The following is a 23,132-nucleotide window of genomic DNA, read 5'->3' on the forward strand; positions in this document are numbered from 1 at the left end:
ACAGCCTAACAAATCTTTTAGACTATAGAAGTTCTACTACATAATTCATCACCCTCGAATTGATAATTCGATGCAACAACCCCTACGAAGAAGTCTGATGGCAGTCCGACAATGTTGATCCCATTTAACTAAGTAAAAAGACTACATATATTCAGATCCATCAGTGGATTTCTGCATTTAATAAAAATTCACCAGTTCTTGTGTTGATAGCTCTTGAAGTTGAAATACTCCTAATGAAAGTCCAAGCGTAAGGGAATGATCCTTTAACAACCACAAATCAATTACCTTTAAGTAAAAGGAGATTGATTAGAACAACAATAATGATTAACTATACCAGCAACACATCATTGAAATCAACTGTAGTGTTCACCAGACTGTAAATTCCACGTTTAAGTCTTTCAGAACTTGGGCATTGAATCATTCCACACGTGTGGACTTTAGATTACAATAAACTAATTAGAATCACTAGGTTGTTTGTATATTAGAATCACTAGGTTGAAGAAGAAAGTAAAACAAAACAAAAGTTAACAATATTGAGAGTCAGAAGACTAAATCAGGAAAAGTGTATGCCGAACAAAGACAATAGGTACAGGAAATCCACTTGTGTGAGCTTGGAAGACCTCTTCTCTTGGAAATCTCCTTGCTTCAAGACACCCAAAACCTTGTCCTTGAAAGTAGATTTCAAAGTCTCGACATCATTATCCTCCATCTCCATATCATCGTCATCTCTCCCGTCTTCAATTTCCATACTTGGGTCCTCGCCATCAACTTCACCTAAAACAGCCGAAGATGTATTTTGGGGAAGATTCAGAGACTGGAGTGTTATGTAGTTCTTCTCCAACAAAGAAAGTACAGATTTCTGTCTGAAAATCGACCCTAGAGTTTTGTTCTTCCGGTTAAAACACAAACGAATCAAGCCATCCCATTCCTTAAAGTTACCGGAGGAAGTGGTTTTCTAGGCTCAATTCTCACCACAGAAGAGTCTACCTTAGGCGGAGGCCGGAAATTATTCTTCCCTACTTTCAGGAGATGAGATATACGAGCCAAGAGCTGAGTATTAACCGAAAGGCGACAGTAAAGATTTTGACCTGGCTGAGCTATAAGCCTCATGGCAAATTCCCTTTGGAACATGATAATTGCGCATCTAAAAAGGGGTCGGTGTGCCAATAACTTAAGGGTGTGTTTGTTAAAATTTTACTAATGGAAAGGAAAGGAAATAAAGAAAGTGGTCCACTGTGGAAAGGAATGGAATGGAATGGAATGGAAAGGTTTTAAATATCTGATAAAGGAAAGCGGAAAGGAATAATCGTTTGTTATCAAAAGCAAAGGAAAAGAAAGCTTAAATAACAATATTACTTATCATTTTTCTCCAAAACTCACTGGAAAAATAAAATAAAAACAAATGGCATGACCTTTTTCATTTTGCGGATATATACAAAAAAATTAAAATGAATTTAAATAAATAAAAAAAGACAAAACTACCTGTTTTAGGAGTATGAACATTGATGACACCAAACTCATATATAATATTGTCTAACAATAATAATGAGAACTCCCTCAAACACATAAACTATTGTTGCATTCACTAAAACAATAATAAAATACTACAATAATCTTGAAAACATCCAAAATAGTTAATGGATCCTTACTACAAAAGACTTTAACACTCCATCATAAAAAAGAAAAAAACACATGAAAGCATATCCAAAGGTATCTAAAACAACCACAAAGACTTGAGAACCCATCCAAATTATCACCATTTTCCCAACTTCTATTCATCTTGAAAAAACATTTTTTGGTTTTCGGCACCATCTTGTGAAAACAACTCCATAGGCTTGCAATCTTTTGTTCCTCATCCACCAATTTCATCAATGGCTAAACAAATTTGGTCCCACTAGAGCATTTTCTTACTAGCCTCATCCTCCTGATTTCACTCCTCACACGACAATCGTGTAACAAGCCTCATGCCTTCTATAACATCATTGCCTTTTCCATGATATTTGTTTGTCCTTTGGTTGGGAAGTAGCGAATGGTGGGAGCCTCCACCCTCGTTATTAGTTGGTGGGAAGTTATCCACATGGATCGCATGCCTTCCCTAAGCAAAAAAATCTTGAACTGTGATGACATGTCCATCTCACTTGTCCTCGTCCACCGTAAGACCAGTTTTTGTATGTTACCACAAGCAATATTGTCTCCAAGCACTTCATTACTAGGTATTTGCTTACCTTTATAGGTTTCATTTTTTTGCTTAAAAATTTTGTTGGATTTCAAGAAAAAATATTGAACCCGAAGAAAGAACTAGTTTATTTGTATAACTTCGGATTAGTCAAAATAAATTGGGTATGAAACTTTTAAATTGTCTACAACTTTTAGAAAGGAGGTTCCCAACAGAAAATGCCTGAGAACACCACCAAACCACGGGTCAAAAAAAATCCTGGTTGACCTATCTCAAAAAAGCGTCATAACTTTATTTGTATAACTTCGGATTAGTACAAGGTAAATTGGGTATGAAACTACACTAGATTGTCTACAACTAACTTTCGGGCCATGAAATGAGGTTCCCAAAAGAGAAAATTGTACTAAAACAATGCGTAACTTATCATTGTTAAATATCGAAACAAGATGAATCGATTGTATTGGAAAGTAGACTGGGATCTAAAATCTTATTCAAGCCACGAGACCAAATTCTCAAGCTTTTCAAGAATCTTCTTAACCAACACCAGAAAATTAAACCAACAAAAACTGCTTACACAAATATATTATTTGTCACAAAATTAAAGGAACATAAAATCTTAGCTTGAGCACTAATAACTATGTTATCAAATAATCAAATAATTAAAGTACTCATTATACTACAATAACTAACAAAACTTGTTCGCATAAACATTCTTACCTTAATTGCATCACATACTACTGAAGCATCACTTTCTATCATCATTGTATCCGGATCCAACCAAAACCACTATGAGAAAAAGATCTCAAATCTTTGAATGATTTAACCAGCGACCCTCTTTGTCTTGATTCGGTTTTCAACGTGTTCAATATCGATAGCAAAACCAACCGATCTCTCATTGCCTCGGTGGCCGGTAAGAATGTGATTTCTTTCTTCCATCCACGGTTCCCCTTAAACCCCCATGAAGATGTTCCAAGAAAACTTCTAACATTACATCATCCATAGATTGAGTCCAAACTAGTCTCCGCTTTTCGATCAAATGCTTGTGGTGTTTGAGGTGTTGCTTGTGTTGTCATCCCTATTAAAATTATTATATGATCATAACACATCTATTTCCACAATATAAATTATTAAAAATATAGATGCGTAGGAATTGAAAAGATCCATAAAATTTAGATTTCATCGTTTTAATCAACAACATATAATCAAACCATAGCATTTGCAATTCACACTTTGCATAAATGTCGGATACAAGTACATATTCTTACCACCCAAAACAAATACAACATATAAATAACTAAAAACATAAAAGTAGTCGATCACTCTTTTGTGTTTGAAACATATGGCCTTCATTCCACATGCTCGCTCGGTTAGGTTGGTCTGAACAACTTCCACTCATTAGTTTGGCCTCGGTTGCACTTTAATCCCGAGCTTGGCTACCCATATCTCTAGGTTCCTCCACATCCCGGTTCATCGGCCATCCACCAACATCGGCCGGGATCAACCTCTCGTATGAAATTATGTAGTATACAACAAGCTATGATTAAATCAACTTGTATATCCACATTGTAAAAGGAGTTGTCCTCAAATAAAGCGAACCGTTTTTGAAGTCCAAAAGTATGCGCATTTCGACTACATTCACGCAGATGAAGAATGTCTAAAGTTAAATAACTCTTTCTCGTTCGATCTTTGCCATTTCTCCATTTCGGATAAATGATACCTTGTTGCCCGATGCGAACTAAAACTTAAGCAAGTGGGTAACCGGCATCGGCTAAGTAATATTTACTTGGAACAAACAAGCTCTCCGCTTGGATGGTTTAGAAGCGACTCTCAATATCCGACTATCATGAAGCGAGAACCACTCCCATCCGACCAATACATATGATATTTTCATATCAAATGTACAAACCGTTAGAGCGTTATCGCTAAATTCCCGCCTCGGTTCGCGATCACGGTGGTTGAAGTTCGCTATAGGTACCATTGCGGTATGAAAGTACCATCAATTGCACCAACACAATCCTATAAAGCGAGGAAATAAAAAATATATAATTACGACTAACTTTATACCTTTAAAGGCAAATGCTAGCTAGGTTTAAGAGTAAGTATTTTACTTTCGGTTTACCTTAAAATATCTCATGGCCCAAGGCTTCATATTACTTCATTCTTTGGGGAGTTCGTTTGGCGTGCACATGCTTATGTATTCCCTACCAAGCCTCAATCTGATTGCAAAACTCTATGAAAAATGTCGGTTGGATAGTTTCTTGTGACCTTATCATAGTCAAGCAAGTAGGCCCCATCGTGTATCGTGGCCTAAAATGTAAAGAAACATTGCCACTTGTTAACTTCTTCACGAAACCCACCTACTAGCGATCGAACCTCTTTCTTGAAGTCGTTCACATAAGGTATTAAAACATACTCTATTCAACCGGAGCATTTTATGACAATTATTATCATCTTCTTCAATCTGACCTCTCTAGAGCTAGATGTCTCTCGTAGTCCCGATTTCTACGTGGCACCCTCTCAATAGGCATGTTCTCAAGCATCGTTGACATTACAAAATATCAAACAATTACACAAAAGATAACTATTTCAGTAGTCATCCATATTCCTAAAGATGGACATTATTGATCAACGAGTTACAATTAAAACAACATTAAAACAACAATTAGCAATGGCCATAATCGGTCTCATCGCGAACTCAATCAACATAAAAACAGCCAGTACCAAATGATGGTGGTTAACTGCATACACTTCTAAATTGAATGAAAAATTGTGTCCATAAGAAAAAAAAAATTGTATCCTTTTCTCAACTTTGACTTGAATATATTTAACTGTCCACCATATTGGCTATCTTTTAAATGAGAGAGATAAAGAAAAGAAAACATCAATTAGTCCACTACTGAAAGTTGACTTTTAGAGATGGAAGCACAAGTTTCTGATCTAAGGACGGCAGATTGTCTGTGACTGTCAATTATTGTCAGCTAGAGGGCATGAAACTTGAAATAGAACCTTGTTTAGGAGACTTTAAATATACATCCAATATAACAAAGCTTACCTACTATTATGCCAACCTTATCTCTAAAATTACTAATACATAACTAAGTTAATAAGCATCTAATTAAATAGCATTAGCGAAAACGTTGAAGTAATAGTCAATAATTCCTAAACAAGTCGATAATCCCTTGGTGCTAACTTTATGTGACAGTAAACTATTCAGATAAACAAATGATTAAGTCATTAAGAAAGAATTACGACCATTAAACTACAATATATGCACGCATCTTCAAAGCAGGTCATGAGTTACTCATGTATATATTGGAAGGTAAAGAGCCGCCACCAAGTAGTAAAGTTTTTATAAATTCAGAAGAATGATTTCATTACAATGCGGCTAAAATTCATTTCAAAATTTCTAACACCACCTAAAAAAAAAAAAAAGTTGCAGAACAGGGTAAAAACAGCAGTCCAACCTAATAGATTTCATAGACCAGACCAGAAATTCAGAGAAAGTGGCAACATCGACTAGAAGACAAGAGAGAAAGAAAGTACCTGAGATAGAGTATGAAGTTTGAGTGGTGTAAGATGAGAAGAGAAGAAGAAAGGTGCTGTCGCCTCCTCTTTTTTTTTTTGAAGTGGTTCGCCCACTTTTTTTTTATTTTTTTGTTTCTTTTCCTTTCCGCGATTTTTTTAGGGGTAGAGCACGGACACAAAACCATTTCCGTTTCCCTAGTTTTGTTTCCATACGGAATGACCTATTCCTTTCCATGGGACAAACAAACAGCCAAAAAACTATGGAAAAGGTGGACCACACCTATTTTCCTTTCCTTTCCATAGTCTTTCCTTCAGAACAAACGCACACTAAATGTCAGTGGAGAGGATATCTGATACGGAACGTTGATCACACTTTAACACATCACCTTGGATAACCTGTACATATTTAAAACAAAAATAGTAAATAAATAAGCTAATTATACATGAAACCAAATATATATATAAGTATACCTTCAAATGGCTATTATGAGGTGTACCCTGAAAGCGCCTTTGCAATTCAAGAACCATACGAGGATCAACTTCAACAGCAATAACCATTTTCCCAACTTCTAATAACTTTTTTGTTAAATTTCCAGTACCAGGACCAATTTCAAGTATTACATCACTACTTTTGATTCCTGATTTCTCGACAATCGTGTCGACAAGAAGTGGGTTTTTTAGGATATGTTGTCCTTTGGATTTGTGGAATGAGACTCCACCTTGAAAGTGGTTTGAGGGATTACGAGATGGTTTCTCTTTTCTTATTTTCTCTCCTGCCATTGTTGGAGAAGAAAACTAGTTTTGAGGTTTGTCCAAATTAGGGTTTTTAGGGTTTTAGGTTTTAACAGAAGAGGGGAATATAAAATGGGTCGGGTGGGTAGGAATGGGATCAGTCAAATGATCCGACCCATATTACAAAGGTCCGTCATGTTTTACTTGGGCCTTAAATTGCCAAGTTGTATGTATTTAAGTTGGGGTTAAGGAGATCTGGCGTTGTAACTTGTAAATTTGTAATACATTTGGGTTATAGTTTCTTTGAGCAATCATAAGTAACAAACACTGGCCGCGGTATTGCCATCCCCATAAATAGGAGTAGCACCCCTTTGACCAATTCAACGGTACTAGCACCCTGATAAAGCGTATAATCCACATTATTTGGTTTTTATTACTTTTACTTAAGTCCGAAGTCCGAAGTCCGAAGACTAAAGTCAAAAGTCCAAAGTCCGTATAGTCGTTCGTTTTTTGTTCACAACTGGAATTACAACTTTTAGTGAGTAGGATTTTAGGTTTTTTAGTTGATTTAATTAAATTTACGTTACTGTAAATAATGTAAATTACTAACGATGATTTCGATGTGAATAAACAAAGATAGAGAAATAGGGAAAAGGTTAATCATACTCATGTAAGAATCATTTTTTAACAGTTTATATTACCACATCACTACAGCTCTAAGTCGTCTCAAGTTCATAGACAAACCCGAGATGACATCGAGTATTGATCCCTAGCGAAACGCGCACATCTCTGAGTCACATCGCACTAGCATAAGAAGTTGAACTAATATTTCATCTCTGAAATATCATTTCAGCTCCTGGCTCGATTCTACATCAGCTAAACAAATTGGAGAGCTGTCTGACACCAGAGAGTCGCGCGCGAGACATTTTGGTAGGGCTGGTCATCGAGTCGAGCTATTCGTGAGTAACTTGAGCTCGGCTCGTCGAAGGCTCGACTCAAACTCATCCGCACAAAAGTATGAGTCGAGCTTGAGCTTAATTTAAAGCTCATTCTAGATAGTGAGTAGTTCGAGTAGCTCGCGAGTTACTCGTGAGCTACTCGAGTCGAGCTCGAGCTTGAGTAGCTCGCGAGCTACTCGTTTTATAAGCCCATACATAGTATATAATTTATAATTTATACGACATTTTATACTTTATACCCAACTATAATTTACAATTTATACTAGTTTTAATGTTTTATATACATTTTTTTCGAGTTTGAGCTCGAGTTCAAACGAGCATAACTGAACTCGAGTTCGAACCTGAGCTCGAGCTCGAAGTGTAAAATGAGTCGAGCCGAGTCGAGCTTTAGCTTCAATATTAAGCTCGAATGCGAGTTCGAGTCGAGCTTCTGCATGTGCAAGTCAAGCTCGAGTATAGCAAAACTCGACTCGGGTAGCTCGATGACCAGCCCTACATTTTGGGTCTCTTGTGAGACTGTTTTGGAGTATCAGCACTCCAAATTTGTACAGTCTTAGTCATTTTGGGACCGGATGTCTAATCTACACCTAATTCCTAAGTAGTGATTCTAGAATATTAAATAGTCAATCCGGATTCTCACACGAGCAGCATAACCCTCCCCCTGAGGGGGGGATTAGCTCATGGTCATTGAAGGAATAATTAAACTTGCTGTATACATTAAATAAATAAATGCAGGACAGGAATTAAACTTGAAAAGAAATGACTTTTATTAAGAAGAAAATGACTTACAGTATTAAGCTGCTGGAATAAAAAGGACGGGATTTAAAGTACTGGAATGAAAGTTAACTAACTACTGAGCGGAAGCTAAAGCATAAAAATGTTGAAGGCTGAATAATGAATAAAGGACGGGATTTAATTGAGTTTTGTCTGTTTCTCAAATTGAGACGTTCAAAACTTTGAATAACAAAGTTTTGTTTTTACTTTGTTTAATTTGGTTTGTCTTTTACTTATTAATGTTTTGTCTTTTTATGTTTTGGTTTTGTCTTTTAGCCCAATTCAATTCAAACATTGAATTGGTACGTGTCTTTCATATTGCGAGGTGGCACAAAATTGTGACCATCACTTGCTACCTTCCTATGCTGACTCGTCATGCCTTTTAGCCCCGCAGAGTGGGTCCACTTAGTGTGTCTAGTGGCGGCGCTGATTTTGGCATTTTTACAACTTTACGTCTTTTCGCGTAGAGTTAAATTAAATACGTTCGCTCTAGTAGTTCACTAGCCAACGTCGGCATCCGATCGGATGTGAGCTTGGAAGTTTGTTTGCTTCTTTATATGTGGACCCGTTAAATGCTTTGGTTTTGTTATTTTGGAAACTTCCTAGTCGGGCTTTGTTGGGCTTCAATCTTGAGTGGGGAACTTTAAATATTCCAAAGTATTCCGTGCCGATGCATGTTTTATCATTATATTCATGTTAATCTGCGAAATCTGCAAAAGTACGAAAATATAATTATTACATGATTATTAAACACATAATCGATCAAAATGCTATGTCTCCTCGGGTTTAATATTACAGTTTTGGATGCTTATCACACCAACCCCAAAGCAGCACTTTGCTTGTCCTCGAAGCAAAGAAGAGACATTAAAATGATAAGTGGTCAAAAATGTGTTGTCTAAGCTAAATCTCATTTAGCAAAGTCGCGGTTGCATTGACCAGATGCAACAAAGCCTTGAACCACTAGGAATTCCTAGTGGGCGAGTTATAACCTCGTGAGAGTTTTCTAGAGAAGATACTCACAAACTTCATTTATACTACAACGACTCAAGAATAAAGGCATGTTTCCTTAATTAATCTCAGGTATCTAGACATCTCACTAGCGGGGGAAACAAGGATTTAATTCTTTCGAAATTCAAGTTAATGTACATACAATAATCAAAACATCTATGTATGAGCATGCATGCAGTGATCTTATAATGAAATGTACGAAAGGGGGCGTTTCGATCCTTTGGATAAGCGTCCTTAAGTAGGTTCTCCGCAGTGTATGTGTCGAAACACAATTTCTCTCTTATTTTTCCACTCAAGTTTTGCTATCTCTAGTGTGCAGTGGGCACACGTTTCCTCACATACTCAATGACAATCAGAGGAGCCGAGGTCAAGCAGTCACAACTACTACTTATTATCACACTATCTTACTCCTAATTGAGCTAGAGGTCTTTATTAGGTGTTATGGGGCTTAGGAGGTAGTGTAGAAGAAAAATGGAATAGAAAATTCAAAAAAAATGATAAGTATGAGAGAATAAGGTCTTGAGATATTTATACTTGAGAAATCCTTATTTTCTTTCCTGCTTCTAACATGGGTTTCCATACTTGGATTTTTCAAGCTTTTGTATTCCCTTTTGATTTGATTTTAGGGGGAATTCTAACTTTGATATTTCTTTTGATTTTTGGAAACATATTTCTATTTTTCTTTTTCTTTTCTTCTGAAACAGGTAATTGATTTTGATTTGTGACAAGGTTTTCTCTTCATTTTTCCGCACTTCATCCTATTTCTCATACTCATCATCTAGGTAGGCTTATTTATGTGTGGTTAATAGATGGTTAATGAATTTTTGGTGAAATAGAAAGGGTTAATGAAAGGTTTAGTGGGGCGACTAGCGGTAATTTTTTTTACAGGTGTGAATTTTTAGCTATATCGATCCAAAGAAGGCCTAAATTCTCACCTAGGATTTGGCTAGTGATCAAGTAAGTAGACGTGTGAATTTCTCTATTCGGAAAAACTACTCCTCTGTGTCATTACTCACATATCACACATTTGAAGGCTTTTTGGTTAGATTCTTACAGGATATGGAAACTAAGTTGTCTAACCATGGGTCCCAGAAACTTACTGTTGTGTACATTTAAAGATAGTCAGTGCATGAATGCTCATGAAAAGATGTAAAAACTATTGCATACGTAGTAAATTAAGTTTCTAAGAACAAGTCCTAATTCTGATGCTAGGGTGAGATTTCTAAATATTTTTCATCACAGAAAAGGAAATGAGAATTTGTTACTAAATACGTTTATTTAGACATAAAGTAAACTATATACAACTATGCATGCTTAATTTTTGCGAAAGGTTCTCACCACCCCCAAACAGTCGGACGCTGTGTCCTCAAAGTGTTAAGAGGAAGAAAGAGTATACCTAAGAGGCTTTGAGCAAAAATATAGCTGATGATAAGAGCCCAAAACTGTAGTTTTAACCCCTTAATAATCATACTGTTAGACCAATTATGTGAATAATAAGTAAGAGTTAACACCGATTCGCGTTTTATGCATTTCGGGCTTCAAAGTCCATTATGTGCGAGAAATGTACCACTTTTAGCGAGATCTGAGAGAGCAAAAGTCGTGTAGAACTTCCGGCCGTATCTTTGGACTCGGACCTCGAATTGGGCATACCTTATGTCAAAACGACCGCCTCGGAAAGAGCTTTGTAATGGTCCAAGCCTTGACCCAATCAGAGGAGCAGAAGTGGACGAAAAGTCTGTGGAAGTCAACTGCAGCTGAAGAGGCCTTTTGAATTTGAAAATTGGGTTTTGGGCCGATTCTCCGCCCAAACCCCGCTCCAAGCCCATGCACGAATTTTGGATCTGAATGTATAAGAAGAAAAGCTTAAGTCTTTGTTAATAGTAGATAGATAATGGTAGATAGATAATGGTAGATTAATTAGTAGAGAATTAGGGTTCATAGCTTAGAATAGAAAGTAGCCATTAAAATAGCTTCTAGATCTAGATTTAATTGTTTTCTTTAATTAGTTTCAAATCCCTTATTAGATTAAACCTTTGAATCTTGTTCTTCATTTGATTAGATCAATAAAGTAGTATTCTTTATCCATTTCGATTTTTGTCAATTCCAATTCTAGATCTAATTTCAATTCATGTCCTTAGTTCAATTTAGTCATTAAATTAGATTTCATTATTGTTTAATTAAATAAATTTCAATGCTTTATATTATGTTTAGTTTTAATATAAATGGAAATGATTATGAATGATTCAAGGCTAAACCTCCATTAGAGGGTTGTGAAGCCTTGATGAAAGCTTGAGTCCGACATCGTAGAATTAAATCGTATTTTCTATTCCACTCTAGAAATGATTAGTTCACCATGAGAATGGGTTTAATTGTTCACATGCTAGTTATAATTGGTAGAAATGCCATGTATAATTAGGGATTAGGAATAACCAATTGTTTCACGAAGCGATTCAATTCGGATTACTGACGATTAAAATTAGTTAGTGGATAAGTTGAGTTATGGTGGAATCAATCCCCTCTAACTCCTTATCATAGAATCAACGTAGCATTCCCTTAGTATTACGATAACCCACTAGTTGCATCTTGTGGGTAGTTGCATCGTAGTATAATTCCCTTCAGTAAAACTCTCATGTAGACTTAAAAGCGACTAGTTAGATTAGAAAACATCCATGCTAGAGCACTAGGAGTGGAACGAACTCTATCTACTCCCCTATATCTCAATTGGTTGAGAGTAGAATAATTCTTTGATAAACAAGATAGCATCAGTAATAAGTTTAGTTTACTTACGTTTTGAAGTCATCGTTCATTTCGTAGGTAAACTATTCATTTTACGTTTATCAGCTGACATCTTCCACAGAAATTTATTGTAACACACTATATATTATACATCATAAAAGTGAAAGCACACTGTTAGATTGGCACACTGTTAGGTTATTTATTTATCTCACATCAAAACATAAAACAAATATGTACATGCATCAACTCACATTGCCCCAACCAAGAACTGGGAGATGGTCCATCCTTGCTTTGTCCCTGTAGAAATGTCATTCCTTTACGTCACGCCAATCTATCATAGCTTTCCAGACTTTGCTCCACTTCCTCTTCTTTGCAGTGTCCAGATGAGCTATCATTTTATCATCATTAGGGAAGGAACGCACTTTCTTTAGATACCTTGCAGGGCGTCGCCATGTCCGAAATCGCAAAGAACGAATTATCTTGTTGGTTTGACACATAGAGTCGACCTTAACCCAGTCCTGAAAGGTGGCCGCAAACTGTGGGAAGTACGTCCTCACTATCCTGCATGTTGTGACTAGCAAGGTGATATAGTGTTGCCGAAAAGACCGAGCCCTCTTTAGGTTCTCAATTACTAGGTCTGTGATGTCGAAGGCGGTATGTTGTTGGGCTAGTGCATGGAACGTCTTACAAGCTGACTTTGATGTAGTGGAAAAATGTCAATCCCCCATGATGTTCAAAAGAATAAATAACATGGCAGTTCCAATATTCATGGTCATACTGGCAAGTGGAATAGTAAAGTCCGGGTCATCGGCCCGCCTCGACGCGTCAATCGACACAGGTAAGGCCATCGCCATAACGGGCGGCAAATTTTTCCCAAGAATAGTCATTAAAGTTGTTTTCTACCATGTATTGGATAGGGATGTCTGGCTGAAAAGGAGGAAGGTCTAGAGCCATAGCAATTGTTGGCTCGTAAAAAGAGTGTCGGGTGTTACCAATACGGATTGTAAATCCATTCAAAGGGAAACCCTGTACAGCAGGTAGATCTTCCGTATGATCGTAAAAATAAGTTGACAAACCTGGGGAGTATTTCTGCTCCAGGTGTAGAATAAGAGAGTTCCAACCGACTCAAGTGATGTAGTCTATGAAAAGATGTCCATATGCAGGAGAATTCAGCAACGAATGGAAAGATTATTCTGGAATCATCTTTGGAGCTTCCATTGTAGAAGATGTGTGAAGAAAGATGCTACCTGTTAGACAAAGATAAACAAATATTAGAATATGATGAGAATAATTAAGAAAAAACAAATTACCATAGGGAAATTTCACTATATTTAAAAAACTAAAAAGAAAATGACAAAGAACATAAAATTGCAAAATTTAAATTGTATCATGGGCCCAAGTAACGGCAAGGATCCTTTTGTGAAAGGAATCCACTTATAAGATCTTCGATGTCGTCAATCCCGCAAATGCACTTCGTTGCATAATTTCACTCAGTAATGCGGTAAAATCTCGTGGTTCTCCATTATGAGAGTGTGATTTGCCGAGAACAGGTTGTGACTGTGCAAGAATTGTGCTTGTTCCTCTTCCTGTATTGTCCGCAGGTCATGAAATTTCAAGGAGACTGGTGATGATAATGTTCTGATGTTTGTATAATGTCATCAGTCCTTGTTGAATCAAACGAAGGCCTTCCATAGGATTAAATACATTTCTTAATGCATTTTCAGTGAAGATGTTGTCAGTGGAACAAGCTTCTTCAGTTTCTGTACTGACATGGTTCTTTGCAACGTCGGGATTTCATAAACCGTTCCTACAAAGTGAGTGAATGGTAAGAATGTTAGCTGTTCTGAGAGGTGTATTAGGAGAAGTACTTGAAAACCCCCAATGCATCATGATAAGTGTCACAATGGTAGGCAAAGGAGCTGCCTTTTTCCTGGCACGTGCGATAGCGTTCCAGATAAATTTAATAATGCAAAAATTATTGCAGTTAGTCTGCAAGACCCATAGTAGATGGAAGAGGGGTTTTGTTATTTCGGAAGTCTTAGACGTGCCGAGCACATTATGAGCCAGCCATTGGATCACAGATAATTGGTTCTTTTGCAAGGATCGCTGATAAACAACGTAACATGGTTTTTCCGGTTGTATTCACCATGAAGGATAGTTGTAAACATCAGATGCCTGATATTGTCGAATGGTGAATCCTGAAGGTGTACCCTTTGGTTTGTAATGGGAATTTGAAGTACCTCGGAGATAATTTCCATAGTCAATTCACGCTCGCATCCGTTTGCACGGACAAAGAATTGCCCATTTTGGAAATAACCGTGTTAATAGAACAACAGGACCAATTCTCTGGAAAAAAAATGCCTACATATGATGTAAAAGATGGTACCATCCTCGACGTAAAATTTTTGTGTAAAAAAATGGATGAAAAAGAACATTTTGGAAATTTTCCATAAAATTTTGCTCAGGTACGAAAATTCGAGTGAGGGTCATTAAAGATGGAGTGGTAAAGAAAATTTTTAGTGGAAAAAGGGAAGTTAGTATTTTCTATCCTTGTTATAAATAGGCACCAATCCAAAGATGTAGAAAATACGGATCAAGGTGTCATAGGGTAGGTAGACCACGTGCATTTTCTAAAATATGGTGCAAAAGATGTAGTGTGGATGAGAAGAATGAGGCATGTGACTACAAGGAGTGCCTTTTTTTTTTTTTTTTGGCAAAGAAATAGCGTAAGTAGAAGGCAAAGGAAGATGTAAATATATTATTACAATAAGATGTAAGAACGTACAGAGGAGTGGAAACACATCATAATAATATGTGAAATAAAATACAAACCTAAATATTAGATAGAACTATATGCCACATTAACAACATTACTATAATAAAACAACCGAGCATGAAGACTTGAGTAGCATATTCAATATGCTGTTGCTCAAACTTTTCTAGTGCATCCATGAATCTTGAAACTTGGAGCGATCAAAAAACAATTTTTAGAATAAGAAGTGGAGAGGGGAGAAGATGAAAGGAGTGAAATGTGAAGAATGCGTTGAACTTATTTATAGAAGAAAATTGAGCCGTTTTCTTACCGTTTTTAGATGCGATTTCATGACCGTTTTTGGTGCGTTTTCATGACCGTTTTCTAACCGTTTAGTAAAACGTTAGTTTACGGTAAAATTTGCCTGTTAAGTGTGGCGTCTAAAATATATGTGTATATATTTATATATGTATATATATTATTATTACTAATATAATTATATATGTTTCTACCTATATAATATAATAGCTAATATACTGTTTGACAAGGCAAAAATTTTGGAGAATATAGGAATTAACAGACGTCCCAGGTTCGAAAATAAAATACAACCATGTAAATAAAATATCCGACATAAATAATATACAAGAATGGTGAAAATAAACTATCTACTGAGAATCCTCGGGGGCTGCAGAAGAAAAACCAGGAGTCTTGCGACGTCGTGCAGGACGAGCTCCTGTGGAGGCTAACTGCTCCTGGATATCTCCCAGAGTATCCAACACCTGGGCCTGAAACTGATGCTGGTTTGCCATGAACATTCCCTGGAACTTGTTCTAGTGAGTAGTCATTTGGTCCTTAAATGCATTCATGGAAGCTCGCATTTCCTGCTGAAATTCGCCCATGCTGTCTGTCCGCTCCCCGTGGCGAGTGGTCATATCCATGCCACTGTTCATAGCATGTAAGGCATCTATAGGGTGACTCATCTTACTCATAGCAGTCTCATCAAAGTAGGGTGGGTGAGATGGGCCTACGTTAGCGTGCTCAACAACCATTGGTGCTGTGGGTTCCCAAGGGGTCAATATGCATTTCTTGAAGACAAACATATTCTCATATAGTGGTATAGGGAGTAGTGGGGTGGCGGACAAAAAACCCAAATTAATCATAACTTGCGTTACAAGAACGACAAGAGAGACTGGCCTAAGAGTGGCATGCGTAATAATATCAAAAATAAAGGTAACTATGCAGAAGTTACCCTTGCGCTCCTAGAGGATCCAGAGAAGGTGGAGGAAGGTCTTGTTGATGTCCGAGGGCTTCGAGGTGCCAATGACGTTCAGTCCCAGCCATTAAGTCACAGCCAGCTGGTTTCGTTGCACCGAGCGTTGGGATACGTGCATTTCCCATCTATGTTGTACTCTCCCTCGATTAGCGTGTCGAGCATTAGGTCGTAAGTCCGTGGGTACACGGACTGCTGCTGAGTCAGCAAGTGGTCGACCAGAGGAATGCCCGTGATCCTGGAGATCAAAATGGGTGTGACTTCGTGGCGCACACCCTCGACGGTAACCCAAAAATGATCGCCATTAAAGCTCCCATTGTCGTAAAATTTCATCACCAAATCCTTAGAATAAAGCCCGCCATTAGCATATAACAAGTACTCCCATCCTCTAGAGTGAATTTCATTATCAAATAATGGAGCAAACATCCCATTTTCGAATAAATTTCCAAATTTTTTCTCCACACAAATTCGCCTGTTTCCGGCCATTACTGCTCATAGGGAGAGGCTAGCTATTGATTTATGATGAAGGGGAGAAATGGGACTTGCTGACGGAAGGGAATTGGAATCAGAGCTGTAGGAGTCGCGCGCGAGACCTGGATATAACGTGGGCCTGTCTCGTGCGAGACTGAATCGAGAGGGGACAAGATCCGGATATTGGGGAAGACAAAGTGTGTGATGGTGACGCGTGTGGTCAGGTTTGTCGGGTTTAAATGGCCCAAGAATTCGAGATTTGGTTGGGCCAAAAAAATTTCCCAAGCCCAAATCAAGCCTAAAGCCCGATTTAAGCCTAAAAAAATCTAAATGCTCACCCACGACTTGTTCAGACTCCGAATTGGATGAATGAGATATCGAAATGATCGGCACAAAAAATGCTATCCAATTATATGAGTCATTCTCAAAGGTCACAAGAGTTTTGAAAAGAAAGGAGGGTGTTTTATTTATATACAAGGGAGATTACGTGAAAAACACTGGATGTCCACAAAAGTCAACATCTAAATTCATAGGCAACTGTCATGTCGTCTCTGGAGTGAACCCAATCCAGCCAGACTGTGGCTTTACCTCTATGTATTATGAGGTTAGGGGCAGGACGGTACCATCCTGGACCGTGCGCTCTACGGTCTAATAATATTGCCCTTATTACATACGGTTATCCTCAAACTGCCCCAAAGGGAACTCAAAGTAACCAATTCTAGGGGTTGGTCTGGTGGAATCCATTTCTCATTTGTGTTCCAAGTATGCAACATCCGAGTTTGAATACAAATCTCTATGTGTACAACTTAAAGCATGAGGAATTTGTCAACAATATATACATATCTACAAGGTAAGTCTTTTAACGTCAGATCCTCAAGATGAATCGAGTATTTTATTGTCAGATTCTCAAGACGTTTGCGAGTCTTTTATCATCAGATTCTCAAGATGATTCCCAACCTGTGGGAGAAACGGCGCAGTGGCGAAGATTATTCTGCACAGTTGGTGTCAGACAAAAGTATACCTTAAACTGGCTAGTATCAGATAGGAAGTCAAGACCTTGACAAAAGGGTGTTTGGCAATGCATACACCACCTTTTTCTTCGCACGCGTCGTTTACGAGCAAAAGTACTATGACCATTCCCTATTCATGATGAGTGAGACTTACACCAAATGATTAGCTGAAGCTCGTGAGGCAGATAGTAGAAAAGGGAAGGGAAGGAAGGAAGTGAAATTTTAAGTATCCATCGTTTACCGACAGCCATGTTTGCTCGTGTTGCAAAAGACATTTATACTCAGTTCTGAAATAGAGTTTCCGTGGACTAAGGTCCCGGCGCTTGCAACCACACACTTCAAAGAACTTTTGAGATCATAAAATAGAAGATAGCCCAGCTACCAAAATGGCGTACCCTCTATAGAAACAAGATTGAGTACACCAAACGAAACATCTAGTCTATGTAGACCGGATCCTGAAGAAGAGTCTGTTCAACATCTGGGGAACGTCATTCGTGGTAATGTTTTAGGCGTTGTCCATTGACTTGAAATTTGCTGTTATCTTGTGGATTAAGCAAAGAGATTGCCCCATAATGTGTCACAGCTGACACAATGAAAGGACCAGACCATCGTTTTTTCAATTTACCAGGAAAAATGTGTAATTTGGAGTTGTACAGTAAAACCTTTTGGCCAATTTTAAAATCCTTACGTAAAATGTGCTTGTCGTGCACTCTTTTCATATTAGCTTTGTAGGATTTCGAGAGATCATAAGCATCACTCCGAATTTCCTCAAGCTCATTTAGTTGCAGTTTTCGCTTCTCGCCTGCCTCGTTGATATTGTAATTGAGGCTTTTGATGGCCTAAAGGGCACGATGCTCAAGTTCAATTGGCAGATGACAAGGTTTTCCAAAAACAATGCGGTAAGGAAATATCCCTATAGGTGTCTTAAAAGCTGTTCGGTATGCCCACAAGGCATCCGATAAGCGGAGAGACCAGTATTTTCTTGATGGATTGACAGTTTTCTCCAGAATGGACTTTATCTCTCTGTTGGAGACTTCCACTTGGCCACTTGTTTGTGGGTGATATGGAGTAGCAACTTTGTGAGTAACTCCATATTTCTTCATTAAAAACCCAAAAATTTTATTACAAAAATGTGTACCCCCATCACTGATGATAGCTTTGGGGACACCAAAATGAGAGAAAATATTTTCTTTTACAAATTTCACGACAGTCTCATGGTCATTTGAGCGACATGCAAGTGCCTCAATCCATTTGGACACATAGTCCACAACGACTAGAATGTAGAGAAAACCTTGCGAATTAGGGAAGGGTCCCATAAAATCAATGCCCCAAACATAAAAAATTTTCACAATCAAGATAGGATTTAGGGGCATCATATTGCGTTTTGTAATTCGACCTAAGTGCTGACAACGAATGCAGGCTATGCAATGTTCGTGTGTATCGCGAAAAAGGGTAGGCCAGTAAAAACCACATTGTAACACTTTGGCCGCAGTTTTCTTTCCACTGAAATGACCTCCGCAAGATTGTTTATGGCAAAAGGATAATAAGTCGGTGTGCTCCCAGTCAGGAATGCAGCGACGAATGAGTTGGTCGGAACAATACTTAAAGAGGTATGGGTCATCCCAGAAATAATATTTTACAGTGGATAAGAACTTTTTACGATCGGGACGTGACCAAGAGGAAGGAACTTCCTCAGTAACTAGGTAGTTAACGATATCCGCATACCATGGAGATGAGAAAATAGAGTACAAATATTCGTTTGGAAAGAAATCACAGATGGCTTTAGAATCACTATCAATGTCACCAACCAGCCTTGATAAATGGTTGGCCACGACATTTTCGGTTCCTTTCTTGTCTTTGATTTCCAGGGTGAATTCTTGCAAGAGAAGGATCTAGCGGAACAATCGTTGTTTCGCGTCTTTTTTCACGAGTAAGTACCGAAGTGCGGCATGGTCAGTATATATGATGGTGGACGATCCAACTAGGTAAGGGCGAAACTTATCCAAAGCATAGACAACAGCTAGGAACTCTTTCTCAGTTGTTGTGTAATTACGTTGAACGTCATTAAGAGTTTTACTAGCATAGTAAATGACAATGGGTTTGTCATCACGTCGTTGACCTAGTACGACGCCAATAGCAAAGTCGCTAGCGTCACATATCAGTTCGAATGGTTGAGACCAATCAAGGGGTTGAATGATAGGAGCGATAGTTAGGGCAGTTTTTAGAGTTTCAAAAGCTTGTTTGCAATTGAAATTAAAGTCGAATACCGCATCTTTAAGCAGGAGATTGGTTAAAGGTCGAGCAACTTTAGAAAAATCTTGAATGAATCGCCTGTAAAACCTAGCGTGGCCTAAAAAGGCACGGATATCCGCAGTAACTGACGTGACGGGGAAAGGTAGCGAAGCAATTTTAACAATTTTAGCTTTATCAACCTCTATCCCGTCTTTCGAAACGATATAACCTAGAACAAGTCTTTTGGTAACCATGAAATGACACTTCTCCTAATTAAGTACCAGATTTTTCTCTTCGCAATACGTTAACACTTTAGAATAGTTGGATAGGCAGTCGTCAAAGGAATTTCCATAAATAGAAAAGTCGTCCATGAAGACTTCTATATAACGTTCCACCATATCACTGAAAATGTGAAGCATGCTGTGTTGGAAGGTGCCTGGGGCATTGCAAAGACCAAAAAGCATTCGTCTGTATGCAAAGGTTCCAAAGGGACATGTGAAAGTTGTATTTTCTTGATCGGCGGGATCGATGACAATTTGGAAGTAGCCGGAATAGCCATCAAGAAAACAGTAGTAAGCATGACCGGCTAAACGTTCTAGCATTTGGTCAATGAATGGGAGAGGGAACTGATCTTTATGTGTTCTGGTATTAAGTTTGTGATAGTCAATGCAAATTCTCCATTTTAATGGAATGCGAGTGGAGATGTATTCACCATTTTCATTTTGTACAACTTGAATGGCAGACTTTTTAGGAACAACGTGGACAGGACTAACCCAGTCACTATCAGAAATAGGGTATATGATACCCGCATCAAGTAAACGTAAAACTTTCTCTCTTACCACCTCTTTCATGGCGGGGTTAAGGCGACGTTGTGGTTCTCGCGATGTCTTTGAGCCGTCATCGAGATGTATACGATGCGTGCATACGCTAGGGTATATTCCCTTGATATCATCTAAGGACCAACCGATAGCAGAGCAGTGTTCACGAATGACACGAATCAAATGTGCTTCTTCGTCGGTAGTTAAGTGAGCATAAATTATTATAGGGTGACTACCATCGGGATTGAGATGCACGTACTTCAAATCAGAGGGTAGAAGTTTTAAATCCGGAGTTGGAGGATTGGGAATCAAGGACTCGTGAGGGGTCATCTCTTCAATGGAAAAGAGCGAGTCCGATTTTTCTGAATTAGTTAGCAACGCAGTAGTAGGGTCAAATAGTGGTACCGACTCTAATAATGCGTGGACATCCTTAATGTACGAGTCATCGTCAAACTCAGGATTATCAAAAGAAAGAAATTGGTGTACCTCGTCTTCAGGAAATGAGTTTGTGAAATAATCGTGTGCCAGACTATCAACCAAGATAATCTCACTCTCCATTATAGGATCGGGAAATTGTTTCATTAATCTGAACACGTTGAGTTCGACAGAAAGGTTCCCAAAAGACAACGTCATTGAACCGTCCCAACAATTTATGAGAGCGTTAGCAGTTGCAAGAAATGGACGTCCCAAGATGATAGGAATAGAATCACAGGCTACTTCGGTATCTAGAATGACAAAATCAACGGGGTAGTAAAAATCTTGGACCTTGACTATGACGTTTTCTACTATGCCCTTTGGGTACTTGATGGAGCAATCCGCGAGTTGCAGAGTTATATTGGTAGGTTTTAATTCATGAAGACCTAACTGCTTAAATAAGTAGTAGGGAAGTAGGTTAACACTGGCGCCTAGGTCTAAAAGTGCGGTAGCGGTATACTTGTCGCCCAACGTGCATGGTACAGTTGGTCGACTTGGGTCTTTGTATATTTAACCACACCATTGGTAGTAGTAACTGAGAGAAACTGCTCAGTGAGGAACGCTTGTTAAGGAACATTCGTACATCGTTTGGTGGTGCACATGTCCTTCAAAAACTTGGCATGCTTGGGCAAATGCTTAAGCGCATCTAGAAAAGGTAAGTTTATGGTCAAAATTTTGAAGGTTTCACGGATCTCATCGAAATGTTCGTCACGTTTGTTTCTTGCCAAACCGGTAGAGAATGGAGCTTTTGGGCGGAATCACGCATAATGATCAGTGGCGTCTTTCCCTAGGGACGTGGGTGTAGATTTGGAAGGAACAACTTCGTCCGTTATAGGTTGCGAGGTAGGAGATGGAAGGACGTCAGCCGTGGCTTCCGTCGATTCTTCGTCTGGAATACGTATGTTATTGTCGATGGTTCGGCCAGAATGAAGAGTGGTAATGGCATTTACCTCACCCTGGCTTGGATTACTAGATCTTGGTGCATTGTTGAGTTCAAAGGCAGTGCTTGTAGGCTTAGGGTTTGGCACTACTTGGCCAGGGAACACGCCCTTTTGACTTTTATCTTGTGCTAATAACTGAAGAGATTGTTGGATAGATGCTAAGATTTGATTATGTTGATTCATGTAAGTCAGAAAAGTTTCAGCTATTTTATCGACAGCGGACTGTACCAATGGAGCAGTAGGAACAAGTTCACGGTTATTGTTTACGGGTTGATTTTGGTAGCCATATCCTTGATTAGTGGGAACAAGATTGCGGTTGTTTTGGTACCCTATATTTGCGTTGTTGGGAAAATTACCTTGCCCTTGCTGGAATTGCGGAGGATTTCCTTGACGGTAGAAATTGTAGTTTGCGGGTGATCGTACAGAAGCGTTGTTGACACCCGGAAGAGCTTGTTGTTGGGCAGGGGGTGCCTAAGCCAAATTTGCAAATTCGGATGTTGTCGCCAAGGTGCATTAGGGATGTTAAAAGTACAAGCCTCTTCAGAAGATTGGGGAAGACACTCGTATACCAAAGGACAATAAGAATCGGCGTGCTCAGGACTTAAGCAAAGAGGACATGGGGAAGCGTTGGCAGCCATGACCTATTTGGGTTTCTAATCATTTACTTGAACCGAAAGAGCATCAACCTTTTTGTTTAGGGACTCGATCAGAGTTTTTAATTCTGGATCGGGTTTGACCTCGAACATAGATGTAACCTTGGTAGGAGTGTCTTTAGAAGATTTGGAAGAATCAGTGTTTCCCCAATGGGTACTTTGTGAAGCCTGTTTCTCAAGGAAAGTGTATGCTTCAGTAGCACCTTTGTCCATGAAACAACCGCCGTTCATAATATCTAATATTTCCTTTTGATGGTCAGAGAGACCATTAAAGAATGAACAGACTAATACAGCGGTGTCGAGTTGATGATGGGGACATTCGAGAAACAGATCAGTAAATCTGCTCCATGCTTCCGAAAAGGATTCCTGGGGGTGTTAGCGAAAGAATTGAATCTTCTGAAGCATTTATGTAGTTTTCTTTTGAGTATAGAATTCTATCATGAATGCTTGTACGAGTTTGGCCCATGTGTCAATGGATTGCAGCGCTTGTCCGGTGAGCCAAACTGAAGCTTTACCAGCTAAGGTGAAGGGAAACAACCTAAGCAAGACTTGTTCGTTGGTAACAGTCGAATGGCGGAAAGTGGTGACTACTTGTTGCATC

At 38.6% G+C, this 23,132-nt stretch overlaps 1 pseudogene across 1 annotated transcript; it reads right to left on the reverse strand.

Annotated features, from left to right (window-relative positions):
- Nucleotides 1-396: 396 nt before the first annotated feature.
- Nucleotides 397-6,566, reverse strand: LOC147516763 (ribosomal RNA small subunit methyltransferase-like; annotated as a pseudogene). Its single transcript, XR_015211137.1, has 3 exons — nt 6,173-6,566; nt 6,028-6,097; nt 397-1,170 (listed from the first exon to the last, which is right to left on the reverse strand). The product of XR_015211137.1 is annotated as a ribosomal RNA small subunit methyltransferase-like (transcript).
- Nucleotides 6,567-23,132: the final 16,566 nt, after the last annotated feature.

Source organism: Coptis chinensis, chromosome 2, assembly GCF_015680905.1.
Source record: "Coptis chinensis isolate HL-2020 chromosome 2, ASM1568090v1, whole genome shotgun sequence".
NCBI classification, from domain to species: domain Eukaryota; kingdom Viridiplantae; phylum Streptophyta; class Magnoliopsida; order Ranunculales; family Ranunculaceae; genus Coptis; species Coptis chinensis.